This window comes from Artemia franciscana, chromosome 20 (assembly GCF_032884065.1).
Source record: "Artemia franciscana chromosome 20, ASM3288406v1, whole genome shotgun sequence".
NCBI lineage: Eukaryota > Metazoa > Arthropoda > Branchiopoda > Anostraca > Artemiidae > Artemia > Artemia franciscana.
The window spans coordinates 5,533,356-5,549,214 of NC_088882.1; the positions used below are offsets into that span (position 1 = coordinate 5,533,356).

Consider the following 15,859-nt stretch of genomic DNA (forward strand, 5'->3'; position numbering starts at 1 on the left):
TCCCTTCTCCCGTGTATCTTCACGAATTGGTGCACCGGGAAGCGACGGAGGTGGCATGGAGCTTTTGCCTCTTAGATTCTTCACTTAGACTTTGATAGATAACTTTTTAGCAAAATTTTCATTGAAAATACTCTTTTTTAGTATTATCAAGAATTAAAAACTGCCCCCCACCAAAATTTTGAAAAGTTTGTTTTGCCCTCACCCCCTTAATTTTTGTGAGTTGACACCATAAGTCGAAGCCTGGGCTACAGAGGTCTATTGCTTCCAAAGAAGTAGGTTAAATATCAGTTTAAAAATTTGACTTCAATAAAAAACACGATACATACAAACAATGGAGTGCTTATGCTAAAAATCATAGCCAGAGCGTACCACTAATATTAGAGAAAAAATCTGTAAATACACCATTTTGCCCTTTGACTTATAAGTACTATCATATTCGAATTTATTCATTAAAATCTGAAATTACGTCATTGGAGAAAACCACATACAAAGAAACAAGGAACACATTTACTAAAGAATTATATAGTAGGAAGACCTTAGTGTGAGAATTAGTACAAAGGTTCCATGAATGCTTTTTTTCATGAAAGCGAAAATGAGACAATGTTGCCTGTTACTTTAGACACGCAAGTCGAGTTTTATTTTTATTGCCGTTTTGGTTAATTCATTTCTGCTAATTAAGGAAGTCAACCCTTTGGTAGCATAATCGATTAATGCACTGCTTGCTTATCGGAACTAGTGTTGGACGATATCTTAATTAAACGATGTATCGATATATCGATGTTTTTACTTTCGACATTCGATAACCAATATATGGGTTTCAATATTTCTGATCAGTTTTTTTCTCAGATTAGCTTTAAAGTTTGGGAAAATAAATACCATTAAAGATTATTTTGCACATTTTTTGAAAATTTTTAATAAAACATATAAACTTCCATTACATGAATGAACTTTACAGAAACCCTGATTTGGAATTACTCGGACTCAGGATAAAGAAACATAAGCTACTGACTATTTTTGGCCGTTTAAATAAGCACCATGTCAATATTTTCCCTTAAGAGTTGGTTCAGCCTTCCAGTGGTTGAATGAAAAAATCCTTTTTTTCAACTATGAGTAAGAAGCCACAATAAAACCACAAAAAAAGATTATACCAGAAATCCTCCCACCGTGGAAACTTTTTCCTGGAAATTCTCCCAACCTAATATCTCAAGGGAAGGTTTCTCCCGCGTTAAATTGTCCCATGGAGAATTTCTCCTGCGGAAAATTGCCACCTCCTCTAAAATATCCCCGAGACAAATTTAACTCCTTTGAAAATTTTACCTGAGCTATTACCCGGAATATCTTCAAATATAAAATTGAATTGGTAAAGAGAGCGTAGGTTAAATAAATTGAATTTCGTATAAGAAGACTGGCCTCGTGTATAGTCTTCTTTGAAAGTTCATCCCCGGAAACTTCCCTCCTCGCGAAAAATTCTTCCCTTGGAAAATCCCCCGCCGAAAAATTACCCACCCCAAAATGGCTTTTAACTTCCCAATAACAAATACTATATATAAACACTGAACAAATTTCATAACTTACAACCCTTTCTCCTGGGACTTACAGCGCTATATGATCCCCAGAGGAATGATTGCTTGACGTTTCAACTGCACTGATGCAAATGGCTATCTCAAGATTTTGATCGAATGACTTTGGGAAAAAGAAGCGCGTGAGGGAGGGGAGATTTACTTGCCCTTGGATCATTTTGATCACAAAATGGGGAACTAGAATTGTAATTTCTGTCTGAGCAAGCTCGCTCTTTTCTATCTTATATAATCATTGGTTTAATACGATCACCCTGGCCAAAAAGAAGAAAAAAACACAATAAAACTAATAAACACGCATTCGTCATCTTTCTTCTGGCAAAAATTACAAAATTTCACATTTATGCAGATGGAAACTAGAAACTCTTGCAGTATGGTTTTCTGATATGCTGAATTTGATTTTATGATGATTTTATGATTTTATGAGGATTTTATGATTTTATGATTTTACGATGCTTTTATTTTTTAGGTGCGTTCCCACTCTGTCTAAAAACAATTTCGTTATAAATTTTCATACCAATTTTCTCAGGCTCGTAGCTTTTGATGGGTACATGAAACTTGACGAATTGTATATATCTGGACTCGGCATAAAGAGCCAATTCATTTTATGTATATATTATTATCGAAATTCCGTGTTTAAGAGTTTTGGTTGTTATTGGGCCGAGTTACTCCTTACTTACAATTTATTATCACAAAGTATTTGATTAACTAATCATGCTCAGAATCCACTTTCAGAAAGGACATTGGTGGCAGGCATGGAAACTACTTCTGTGACAAGTTCGTATAGGTATTTCTGAGGCCCATATTACAAGACTTCCACGACTTGAGTGGATCAGTTTTTCTTAGAACAAAAGACTCCTTACTGAAAATCAAGGGAGCCGTGATGGATGCAGCTATTGACGAAGCTTGCTTTGTATTGACTACTGAAACTCTGTCATGTGCTCCCCATATATTGGTTTGATTCTGTAGTGGCTGAATCACAGGGACTGTTACTGTTTGCATCTGTTGATACAGATTCCAGTAGGGTCCAATCCATGTCTTTTGCTATTTTACTCTCAACTTGGAGATAACTGTTATAGGTAATACACGATTCCTAGAAGCGTGATTTTGGGTATGTGGCAATCATGATCGGAGCAAGATCGTGACCAGAACTGGAGTGTGATCTGAGCAAGGCCTATAAGCTTAGAAGATATTTTATGAAGCCATTGCCTTTGGAGGTTCTTAGCAACATATGAGAGTCCACCCACACTAAACATAGTTTGAGAACAGGCCTTGTCAACTTATGGATAAAGCTGTGCATGCTGTGTATCAGCATATATGAATCAGTGGATTGAATACATTATTCTTTTTCTCGACCATTTGCGAAATAATTTTCTATGTTGGATATTTTCTGCTGGAAGTTCACAGTAGATACCTGAAAACCCTGGAATAATATCGTTTTCGATACTTTGGTTTCGATATTCAATATCGATATTTAATGTAACATATCGATATAGATATCTAATATCACACAAAACTAATCGATAACACAGGATTCGATTGCGGTGATAAAATTCGTTTTTAGGGGCTTGTTGTCATCTCAAAAACTAGTTGAAGTAGTTGAATGAAACTTTCAGGGATGAATCCAGGGCCAAAAATATAACCTGGGAAAGTATTGTCAAATTTTTATTTCTACCCTTTTCTTTTTTCCAGTGCTTGGAATATTGCATACACGATATGACTGAAAGTATTTTACCTAAATTTTGTGTTTTCTGTCTTTTTTCATTGGATTTAATTATGAAAATACACTTTCTGTCATCTAAGTAAATGTTTAAACCATTATAAGGATTTTTTCCTGAATTAAAAAAAAAAGATTTACAGGTCTTAAAAACCTTATAAATTAAGATTGAACAATGGTATCTGGTTCAAAAATTTTTTCTTGTGCCTCATTTGAGAAAATTACTGTTATAGCATTAAGATTGGTAAAGGCCACCAAAGGCCTGTAAGGGAAAACACTCTAGAGGGCGAAAGAGCGATGTTAGTCACTTCAAAATATCTTCACGAGGTATAATTTTGACCTTGCATTCATTCCTGAAAGTTGCATTTTCCAAACTCCCACTAGTTTCCAAGAAATTAGTTTCCAAGATGCCCCTAAACTAGCACAACTAGCAATTTTACCAGCACAAAGGTTCAACCCGACTGCCACAAGGGTTGGGGACAGGCTTGCTGCCTGTCTCTGTAAAAAAAAGACCCTGCAACTGTAACTTCAGGTTGACACCCTGTGCACCAGCAACAGCTCTGGACGATCTTCGTCCTTTTTTTTAACTTTAAAGTTGGTATTAGGGAGATGAACAATGGTGCAGCTCTGTGCTTTCATGATCACTCTATTTTTCGGGCTTTCACCGCATTCCTCCGGAAAAAAAGATTACCCGATATCTCCTAAAAATTAACATTAATAAAAGTAAAGAGATTTGTATTTCATCTTAACATTCGCGTGTTTAAGAACTTTAATTTTGGGGAAGATTTTGGAAAGCCTAAATCTTTCTACGGAAAACAAGGAGAACACCCGAAGTACTCGTGGATAGTAGAAGTACTAGTGTAGTCAAGGATTTTTTTCCTGATGGGGAGCAACCTATTTAGAAGATAAATTTACCATCTTTTGTCTTAACTTGGGCTTCACGCTAGTTTTCAAGGAAATTTCTAAGAAGGAGTGGGTTATCTAGAAAGGCACTGCCGAACTTTTCCCCTTATCTACGCCAATGCACACTGGATTAATAAGGGTTTGAAAGTGGTATTGGAGGCAAAGATAATGGAGTAAGAAGCAAGGCAGGGGAACAGAAGTTGTGCCAAGTGTGGAGAAGTGAGCGATGGAGAAAAATTACCATTTCGAAAAACACAAGAAATACTCTCTCTCAAACATTTTCATGGATTGGTACCACTGGGAAGAGTCTTTGCAAACCTTAATATGACGCATACTGAAAAATAAACTAACAAATATAGCATTTTTAATAATTAATTTCAAAAACTTAATTATCAAAACTGAGTCCAACAGTGTCAAAAATATCACTTTTGCAAGATGGTCTTATTTTGTACTTTCATGTCCGCAAGGAGTATCTTCAACCCTGTGCTTCTCCTCATATCTTACTAACTAAGAAATTACATATTTTTATTTGTCTAGTGTCTATTTCTATTTTTATTTGTCTGTTTTTTGTCTATTATTTGTCTATTATTGTCTATTATTATTATTATTATTGTTATATAATATTTTTGTCTATTATTATTATTGTTATTATTTTATTACTATTATTATTATTATTATTGTCTATTATTATTATTGTCATTATTTGTCTATTTTTATTTGTCTATTTCCGTGTTTTTTGAAGTTTTCTTCCTCCTACCTTCAGAAAAAAAATAGCGTGCTGAAAAACAGGTGCTCAGAACTCTTAAAAGACATGGGAGATACAATTTAAGGACCTTGGAGCAGAGGCATCATTTAGGGGGGGTCAGGGGTGGGCAAATGCCCACCCAAGATTTTACAGGGGGGCCCAAGCTTCCACCACAAAGGGCCCTTTGCCGGCCATAATAATCCGTTATGTCCAACATAATCCATTCTGTCCAATTGATTTGAAATTACTGCACGCCTATTAACCAAAGAGCGTAATTACTTGACGATCCTTGGGGTAATTGCGCTATTTGCTATTAATCATTGTGAACGTTGAAAGTAGGTTAGATACATAATAAAATTCTCGAGTTCTGTCAAATGCCCATTTCCTAGATGATTACGCGACACGAAGTGATTCAGGGGGGCCCAAGATGGAGTTCATGCCCACCCCAAGATTTGGTCCAAATAGCGCCTCTGCCTTGGAGATGTGATACAGCAGATTTGTCATACTCTAAAATGTTTGAGCTTTAATAACAGCAACAATTGTCCTACCTAGATCATTATCCTGCCTATGCTTTCCACTAAATTTTTCGTCCACTAAATTCCTACAGCCGAGCTATGACAAAGAATTGGGGCAGGTAAGTGCCTGGGACCTTTTCGAGGAACTCAAATTCGTCAATATGAGCAAAAAGAGAGGTGAGATATCTGAAAAATACAGAGAGACTCATGAAAAGAAATGAAAAGAATTGGACTAAACATAATGCTTTAATTATGTATGGTCTAAGGAAGAGCACCCCTCTGACTCAAATATAAGCAAAAAAAGCCGAATCAAAGAGGGAAAATAAATGAAAGGGGGCAATTCCAGAGACTCCCCCAAGTCAAGGCACCCAGTGCACCTGCCCGCCACCCCTAAGAACGGCTCTGCTCCAAGGTAAGAGTCAAGTATAAAAATTGATTAAAAGCCTTATGATAACTTTTTTTGTTGTTGCAAGATTTGCTTTTTGACGTTTTTCTTAAATGTCTACCTTTTAATATAAAATTTTACGTTTAAAGGCATTTTTTTCTTATTTTCGTCATTGGCTATTGGGTCATTTTGGTAAATCTTGCAGAATGTTGGTTCTTTAGAAGATACAATTCGGTTATTCATAAATTTGGTTAATTTATTAGCTTTGGACAGATAAAATAGTTAGGTTATTAAGTTGCGGGTCGAAAATGGGCAGCGTAATGCTAAAATTATATTGATATGATAATAGTAAGAAAAAGGCATATGAAGTCAAACCACAATATGTATATAGTGAGTTTGGACCACTTCCCCCGAAATGTTGTCCGACTAGTAAAAACATAATAAAATTGCATATAAACGAATTTTGGATGCATTTTTCGAAGTTTTTGTAGCCCTGAAAAAAAATCCTGGATATGACTTAAGTATCAAATGATAAAACTATATACTAAAACCTAACAAAGAAGCATGGATTATAATTCTCAGTTCGAAATATGACCTTATTTCTTCGGTCACTTGTATCATTCCGGTGTGCATAAAGTGTACAATAAAAAGTCCACGTGAATGAGTTGCTAGATACCTCACAGAAAATGTTTCTCTTGGAGTTTGAGAGGAATCATTAAACATAACTTCAATTATATGCCGGAAAACTACTTTCACTGTCTCTAGTTTCCCACCATATTCATGTTTTCCGTTTATGTTTTAAAGTACACCGAATCATGAAAACTGGAATCTTAGGCCAGCTAAGTAGGGTAACTTACCCTGGATGCCCACTGATGCGATTTCACGCAAAAAGTGTTGTTATTGCGTGATCCGTCGAGGTCCTTCCGCAAGTTTATGCGTCACAACCGTTTAACGGCCGCATTGAAATATTTCTAAGGAGCTACTAAAAATCGCATCCGTTATTGATTGGACAGCGTCTTGAACCATGATTTTGAGTAACTGAGATTAATTACGTAGAGCTATCCTAGGCTACTACAAGTTCGTCCTTTAAATATTTTCTTGGATTCAAGAACTGGATTAAGACTATTCCTATGCACATGCTGTTCTAATATCAAGGAATGTTTTCTGCACTTCAACGGCTGCAGTGAGTCGTTTTTGTGTGAATATTTTTGCGATTTTCCTTCATCTACCATCCGTGAGTGGTTTTGCGTTAAATAAAATCGCATCAGTGGGAGCCAAGGGTTAAACAGAAAATTATTTCCTGGGTACTATGATGTAAATCAGTAATAATTTGGCTCAAGGCCAAATTTCTATTGTAATAATTATCAACCTGGGAGATGCTCTTTAGCTAAATTACAAAGTCAAAGAAGCTTGAGGCGTCTCTACCAGTGGTGCCAATTCAAAAAAAATCTGGTGGTGGGGGGGGGAAATTTATTTTCAAATTTAGGGGAGGAGCTAATTTTGCTTTTTGTTTCGATCTTTTCGATGAAAATAACGAAAAGGGTATTTTTTAATGAAAATTAAAAAAGTTATTTTTCTAAGTCTAGGTGGCGGAATCTAAAAACAAATGGCCCCTCTTCTCCCATCAAATTAGCCTTTCTGGTCTCCACCCTCTGAGATAGGACAATGATTTCAAAAAACGTATGCAAGGAGGGGTTATTTTAGGTGGATGCACTTCAATGAGGAATGTTAGAAGAATTTATTCAAACAGAAAATCAGGTACCATATTCATATGGAAAATACAAGAAGATGTTAATAATATCAAGATCATGAGTTTTGCCAAGGGTAAAAAAGGACAGGCAACCTGAACATTTCTTATTAAAACAAAATCTAATTTCTTTGCTTTTTAACTCAAATTGGACTGCACTTTGTCTCATTTATTTCTCTTTTTTTCAGTTGTTTTCTTTGTTTCTGAGGTGACTGAGGGTTTGGAAACGTCTCTCATATAATATAGCCTTTACTTATAAATTATGTTAATGGATTCTTTTGAATTTTTAATGGCTTTTATTTAAAAAATCTGTTAATACATTCTGCTAATTCTGTTAATTGAATAATGTTTGTTTTAGGACCAATTTTTAAGAATTGAATACATTTAATACGTGCCCGAAATATTTCCTTGTAAGTTCGTGCCCCTTAGAAGAACGATATTGAATTCAATTTTCTCTTGGGCTGTCTACTCTCTGCCACTTAGAACAGTGGCGTCGATTTGAGAGACCAGGAGGAGTACGTATTCCCTAGATGTTTTTTACCACCGTAAATTTTTGATAATTCCTTTTTTAGAGTATGTTCATAAAAAAATTGAAAAAATAGCAATTTTACCCCCTCCTGGTTTTTGAAAATATCCCCTAAGCCTTAGTAATTTGACGTCACTAAAATGGGACTCAGCAAATAGTACCTCTTGTTCCACCGAAGATTACACTTACACCACAACTGCACACTCAAGTCAAAAATGACACACCTGGCTCACTTATTTTACGCATGGCGTGCGCCACCTTGGGTTCAAGTTTTTAAATTAGGCAACTTGTCACCTCCCTTTTTTTAGTAAAACTCTTACCTCTCTTCACCTCGCAGACGTAGGAGTGACATATCAATTACCTCAATCTTCTTTCTTAGCCGACAATAGTTGCGAACATAGGGTATCCTAAGTAGTATCAAGGTAGTAGTAATATCAAAATAAGTAGTATCAAAATAAGTAGTATCATAAGTTGTAGTAATAAGTAGTATCATAAGTATCATAAGTAGGGTATAACATAGGGAACATAGTTGGGAGCTAACTTGGGTAAAAGGCTGAACTTTAAACATATTTCCTTATATCGTCGTTATTGAATATTGTATAGCTTGAAACCTTTTTCAAGCTGTTGTCAAGGGTGAGGATGGAGGAGGGCAAGGGTGAGGACAAACCCAATGAAATTTAACAACATTTTCCTAAGATACTATTAACACAGCCACACACGCTTTTTTTAGGAGAACACAATAACAAAAAAACTAATTTTATTTGATAATTTAAGTATAATATGCACAGAGATCTGGTATAATTTTGGATCTCAGGGAAGTAAATTCATCTCCTACGTAAGTTCCTTTTTGTACGTTACATACATTTAAGAATATGGTTTAATTCTTATTTAGATCAAGGCCATATCCAGGATGTTTTATTGGTGGGAGGGGGAGATATAAAAAAATCTAAAAACGCATAAAAATATGTTCATATGCATTTTGTTACGTTTTTTCAAGTCTGACAAAAAAATTTTAGGGCGGAAGTCAAACCCCCTAACCCCTCTCCTGGACACGGGATTGATGTTAATACTCCTGATTTATATTGTCTAGCTGATTCTCCCTATGAGAGCAGCTTAACAAACGGTTTAGGCAATTATCACAAAAGCGCCTTCTCTTATATAGAGAATACACCTAAAATTAATGTTCTTACGTTAAAATGGTTCTGTACAAATAGTAGTTAATGATACAAATTACCATTAACTGCGGTCAATTTTCTTCAACCTATACTTCTCCAAATCATGCTTTAATACTATCAATTGAACTGTTTTTTGTTCTTCCATCTATTGTGGTCAATTTTTTTCTCTTTTTTTTTGACAAAAGAAAAATTTATCATTTTCAAAATAACAACGAAAGTGACAGCCAACTTCCGTATGTCCTTCTCTCAATATTAAAAATCACATATTTTTTAGGGTATATTTCTTTCACGGCGATTCTTCCGGGTAATTTCTCCGCGACTCAGGAACTGGCTGCCCTTGGTACACGACGTATTAACTAACGATGTTATACCGCTGTTGCATTGTCAGTTAAACACACCATCGACTCTGTTGCGAGTAGTTGTGGGTGACGAACTGAACACATTCTTAGGATTAATAAAAAATTACCCTCTGGATAACAATATTACTTCGAAGGTATTTTTTTTCTGTTTCTCAGAGCCAAAAGTAAAGAAAAAATCAATCGCTGCAAAAATTGTATAAAAGCGGCTTTATGTTATATATATATATATATATATATATATATATATATATATATATATATATATATATATATATATATATATATATATATATATATATATATATATATATATATATATATATATATATATATATATATATATATATATATGCTTCAAACACGTTATATAAAACATACTATGTCATACAAATATACAATATATGTTATATACAACATACTTCGACCAAGTCTATTGAAGAGGAAGGGAATAAGTATAAGACCTAAGACTTAAACTTTCCAAAATCGATATACATGTGCAGGGTTTCAACCTGTCAAAATGAGGTTATTTTCCTCCCCGTAAATTTTTCAACCCACCCCCAAATTTTTTTAGGCTACATTTAGGCCTATTTTTTTATTTTTTGGATGAAATATCTTTTTTAACAATTTAATTCGAAAATACAAAAAATTGCCCCTCTAAGTTTTGAAAATAGAACCACCACTACGTTTTTGTTAATTGGTCCTACCATCTTAAGAAGCAAAATTAGTTTTAGGTAAATATTTTAAAAAAAATTTCTCTGATGAGAAGTTTTACAGGCATTTATTTCTTTTTTTGGGCATAAACTCCAGGAATTCTAGGAAATATAAGCTCGAAGCTAAAAACACATAGTTGTAAAGTATCCATGCGTCTTGAAAAGAAATTCCTTGACATAGCTTATTACACCAAACACATAATTTCAAACAATTACCATTAGGTGAAATTCGAAAGCTGGTTTTACTTTAACAATAAGATAGCTCTATAGTAGACGTTCGCAACTTTTTATCACTTTCTAAAATTTGAGAGCTATTTCCCATACAAGAGGAACTTCATTTTGGGGATATAGTCAAATTAATTTGATTAGGATATATTCCTTCATTAATCATAACAAGACATAACTTTCAATAGTAAATGTTTTATTGCTTTCTAAAATTTGAGAGTTATTCTTTTGATGCCATAACTTCATAGCTGGGATACAGTCAAGTTAATTAAAATAGGATCCCTTGCTTTAATGCTACCAGGAAACAACTTTCAATAATGGACATTTTATTGCTTTCTAAAATTTCGAGAGTTGTTTACCTTAAAAAAACAATTTCATAATAGGGATACAGTCAATTTCATTCAAGTTCAATCTCTTGCTGGATTACTGACTCTGGAAACCAATTTTAGTTTGGGTGCCATTTCCTAGCCGACGACTATAAAATATTATATAGTAGCATAATGAAGTAATGGGAATATAATGCAATGTAAAAATTATATAAAATAGCAGATAAAATCTAGGCATGGCATTATTCATAATATCAGTAAGAAAAAAGTCACAGCTAATGTATTTTAAGAGAATTAATTCAATTGGAAAAAACAACTAATTGATGGAAACATCCAAATGTTTATAAAATTAGCTCTATAACATGAAACCAAGCATACGGTACAATATAACTAATTAACATAGTTAGCAAAAAACTAAACACATCAAATGCTACATGCAAGCTCAGAAGTTACTTAATTATCAGCTTTTGTGAGCTTTATAAATTGCTAAGCAAGAGAGAGCTTCAACATTATAAATAAAATAGTAAATGCGAGTTTGATAAAATGGTACTAATCTAATTAATAAACAATTATTCAAAAATACGACTTTGCATAACTAGTAAAAATTAACATAATAGAAAAAAGCTAAAAATGATGTAGGTTAAATTATAAAACTATTTGCAGGGTTATCAATTGAGGGGATCCGGCTATTCCCCCCTCCCTATCACCTTAAGAGCTTTTTGTTTGGTATTTCAACTTAAAAATACCTGTTTTAGTATTTTCATTGAAAAAGTTAAGAAAAACAACACAATCGCATCCTATATTTTGAAACTGATTTACCCCCCCCCTCCTCTTCACATTTTACTGAATCAACACTCTTTACTAGTAGGCTGAATTCTTCACAAAAGAAAAATCAAAGTCATTAAGTAAAAGTTAACTTTCCCACTTGTTTTTCAATGATTTTCTTTTTTTAATTCTTTTTTTCGCACGCAAATTGTTGAAGTGCCAGAAAAAAATTTCGCAAAACCACTAAAGATAGTAAAAGTTTCTCTACACATACCTGACCACATCTGAAAACTAAGCACTGATTTAAAATATATTAGCCACAAACAAATTGAAATTGGCACGCGGAATTAACGATGCAATTAACGTAAGCGCTATTTAAAGTCCGCGGCTAGGAATATATAAATATTGATTTTGTGACTACATACATCTTTATAATGAATATGAACTATTGTCAAAAATTAAAAATACAAAGGATGTCTTACTACCAAGGGCAGTGAAAGTGCTATATGAAATTTGAAATGAAATGAAATCAGTTTTATTTTGAGTGGTCAATTGGAAACGTATACATATAGTTCTATCCAGGTTATCTTGAAAACCATCAGCAATCTTAAAAAAAAAGAAAAATCGGGTAATCAGATTTTTAATGAAAATTATTTTTTAGTTTAAATTGGTTAACTTTTTAGAGTCTTTTCTTCTACGAGATATGCTTAGATTTGGAATTCAGATTGAGTTTTTTTTAAAACTAAAAATAAGTGTCCCAAAATGAAAAATAAGACTTTTCTTTTTTGGGGGTGGGGTGTATTTTTACGGCCAATCCATTCAAACGCATTAATTCCTCAGATTTATAAACAATCAGTCAGTTGAAATCTATAGTTTTTTCAGGAGGATGGAGGAGAAGAGGGTAAGAAAAGAAAAATAAAATATATTCCAGGCTGCTTGCACTGAGGATTACTTGCGAGACTGGTTTTCAACAAGATACAAAATTTCCACCTCTAATAAAATGTGTGTTTTATTTACCAGTATTTTCAACTTTTAATGTTCAATTTATAGCCGAAGGTAAAGAGCATATCAGCAAGAACACTATAGCACTGAATAATAGACAATATTGCTTTAGAACGCTAGTAGTGAATGGTGGCCACGCAATCGAGTTTCTACGCTATATATATATATATATATATATATATATATATATATATATATATATATATATATATATATATATATATATATATATATATGTGTGTGTGTGTGTGTGTGTGCGTAATGCAAACAAAATTAAATACCAACAAATAACATATGCACAAGGCCTAATCCCCTTGAATGGTGTGAGATACCAAATATTTTTTCAATGTGAAAAGGGAGTAAAAAATTACTTGCGGTGAAAATTCTTTTTGCACAGAAACATTCTTTTTATTTTTAGGGGCTGGTTTCGCATTTTCTGCAAATTTTTTTCGTCCAAATCGTTAGGCAAAAAGATATAGTTCGATTTTTATTTAGATGACTTGACTGATTTAGTGTTTCAGTGAAGAAGCATATTTAGATGGCTACACGGATCAAAAAAATGATCCGGACAATTGTAAACAATTTGTTTTTGTAATCTTTGTAGATTTTGTACCGGAACTATCAACCCACTAAAATTATCTTGAAACATAGTAATGTATACTCTGTGTTCTCTAAAAATACTGCTATAAATAAATAAAAACAAAATGAAATACTAATTTATTTCTGTATCTATTTAATAAAACATTTATTCTATTTATGTAATTTATTCTATTTATGAACACATGACTGGGATGAGCAAAAGACCTATCTTGAAAAATAAAACAACAAAAAGCAACGAGAAACCCAATATAATAAGAACAAATCTAATAAGAAATAATAAAAAGGAAAAAAAACAGACAAATTTATTACCATAGCTTATACTTGATGTGCAATATTTATATTATTATGTAATTTGATACGTCATTAGATTGCAAATTTAAAGTTAATTTTTGGTTCAACATGGCGAGTGAAAAACTAATCATAAATTTTATAAACAGAATATAAATAATATAAATTTACAATTATATTATAAATTGTTCAAAGTCATTTCTTAGTGGATAATTATATTTCTTATTTAAAAGTTTTAATTCTTACTAAAATGGGCTGATGAGTTTGTTCTTACTGTGAGTACAAGGATCTATTTCTTTTTTTGTTTGGTAACAGTAGACGAAGGTTACTGCAAATTCAAATTTTTATATAAAATAAACTTAAAATATTAAACACTACCTTTTTAAAAATTTTATGAATAACTTTGTTTCAGTTCTTCCCCTTGCATGTAGGCTTAGGATGTAAAAGGAAGTTATCCAAGTTACGCGATACATTATTGGGAGGAAATGGAAGGGAAAAATGTGGAAAATTTCCCCAAAAATTTGGGAAGAATGGAAGTACCAAAAACAAGAGGAATAATAAGGAATTTCTCAAGACAGTGGGAAACAAATTAAAATGAATATTTCGGCCCTATCTCCAAGGGCCTTCCTCAGCAATACAAGAATATATAAGAAGAAACAACTTACAACAAGATAAGATCAATTAAACTAAAATAAAATTAATTTCGAAACAATCCTAGCATCCTTACCTCAGCGAAGTTCAACCAGAACTGATAAATAAATTGTGATGAAACGAGGCAATTCATTGAAAGGAAACAGAGTGATTCAAAAACTGAAAATGGTCTTTGTCGGCCTTTTAAGGCCTTTTAAAATGTCTTTTAAAATGGCCTATTTAAAAATGGAAGTGGAGGATATAGCATACTAGGATATAGTATATAGAGTATATAGAGGTATAGTATAGTATAGTATACTAGGGTGGATGTGTGCTTCGATGGATTGATGTAAGTTTATCATGTTAGGGATTTATGCATAAATCTATGGATCATTAGATTAAGGGTACCAGTTAGGGGGGGGCTCTTTCCATAGCTTTAGAAAAATGTCTTTTTTGGTACTTTCATTGAAAGTACACTCATAATTTGGGAGTTTTTTTGTGTCTTCATTTAAAGAATTAGAATAAACAGCTCTTTTGATAGTACTAAGAAACATTTTTGCGTAAAGAGCGAGGTATTGACGATGGGGTGAACTCCTCATATACATAATAATTTATGTTCGTTTTAAGTTTTATTGTTGCTCCTTACTTTCAGTTGAAATAATTTATTTTTTTAATTTAATTTCTGATCGTTTTTTAAACGATGCTGAGAAATCTGGCACCCGCTTTATGGAAAATTCTCTTCTCCCCTGAAAATTTCCTCCATGGAAAGATTTTTCAACTTAACAACTCTCCCCGCTATCCCCTAACAGAAAAAATCCCTCTGAAAACGTCAATATACTTCCTAATAACCAATACTATATGTTAAGTTAAGATGAATTAAGTTTCACGAAAGACAAATAAACGTATAACAAGTTTCACGAAGAAAAACTTAAAGTACATGTTTTGCGATGGAAAAATTAGCATGCAACAAGTTTCACGAAGAAATAATCAACATACAACATGTTTCATGAACAAAAATCAACATACAACTAATTTCATAAAGAGGAAAAATTAACGTACAACAAGTTTAAGAAGGAAAAAATCAACATACAAAAAGTTTCACGAAGAAGAAATCAACATAAAAAAGCTTTCGGGAAGATAAAATAAAAAAATACATAGAAAAGTTTCCAGAAGAAAAAAACAACATACAATAAGTTTCACGAAGGAAAAAATCGACATTCATTATGTTTCACGAACAATGAATCAGCATGCAACAAGCTTCACGAACAAAAACCAACAAGAATCATTTTTCACACACACGGAAGTTTCACAAAAAAAAAAAAAAAAATCAACGTAAAACAAGTTTCACAAAAACAAAAAATCAACATTCAACCAATTTTACAAAGTGTTTTAAACCTTAAAAAAGAAAACCAAAAGTTTGAAGCTTATTAGAAATTATTGTTATAAATTGGATTTGCTTTAATAATCAAATATCTTTGAAAAAACTGCAATATGAAAAGACAGCAAATTGTCTGCGGTTAGAATACAAGGGACAATGAGAATCCATATATAGAAGCCTGCCGCGTGCCGCTAGCTGGTACAGCTAGTATATATATATATATATATATATATATATATATATATATATATATATATATATATATATATATATATATATATATATA

At 32.8% G+C, this 15,859-nt stretch overlaps 2 protein-coding genes across 2 annotated transcripts in view; one reads left to right on the top strand and one right to left on the bottom strand.

Moving 5' to 3' along the window:
- LOC136040359 (PIH1 domain-containing protein 1-like) overlaps positions 1-15,859 on the bottom strand; it is a 491,267-nt gene that overhangs the window by 217,234 nt on the left and 258,174 nt on the right. The window lies entirely within an intron of this gene.
- LOC136040356 (uncharacterized) overlaps positions 9,621-15,859 on the top strand; it is a 61,552-nt gene continuing 55,313 nt past the window's right edge. Inside the window, exon 1 of the mRNA XM_065724603.1 lies at positions 9,621-9,783. The gene's annotated coding sequence lies outside the window, so the exon portion shown is untranslated. The remainder of the gene's footprint in view (positions 9,784-15,859) is intronic.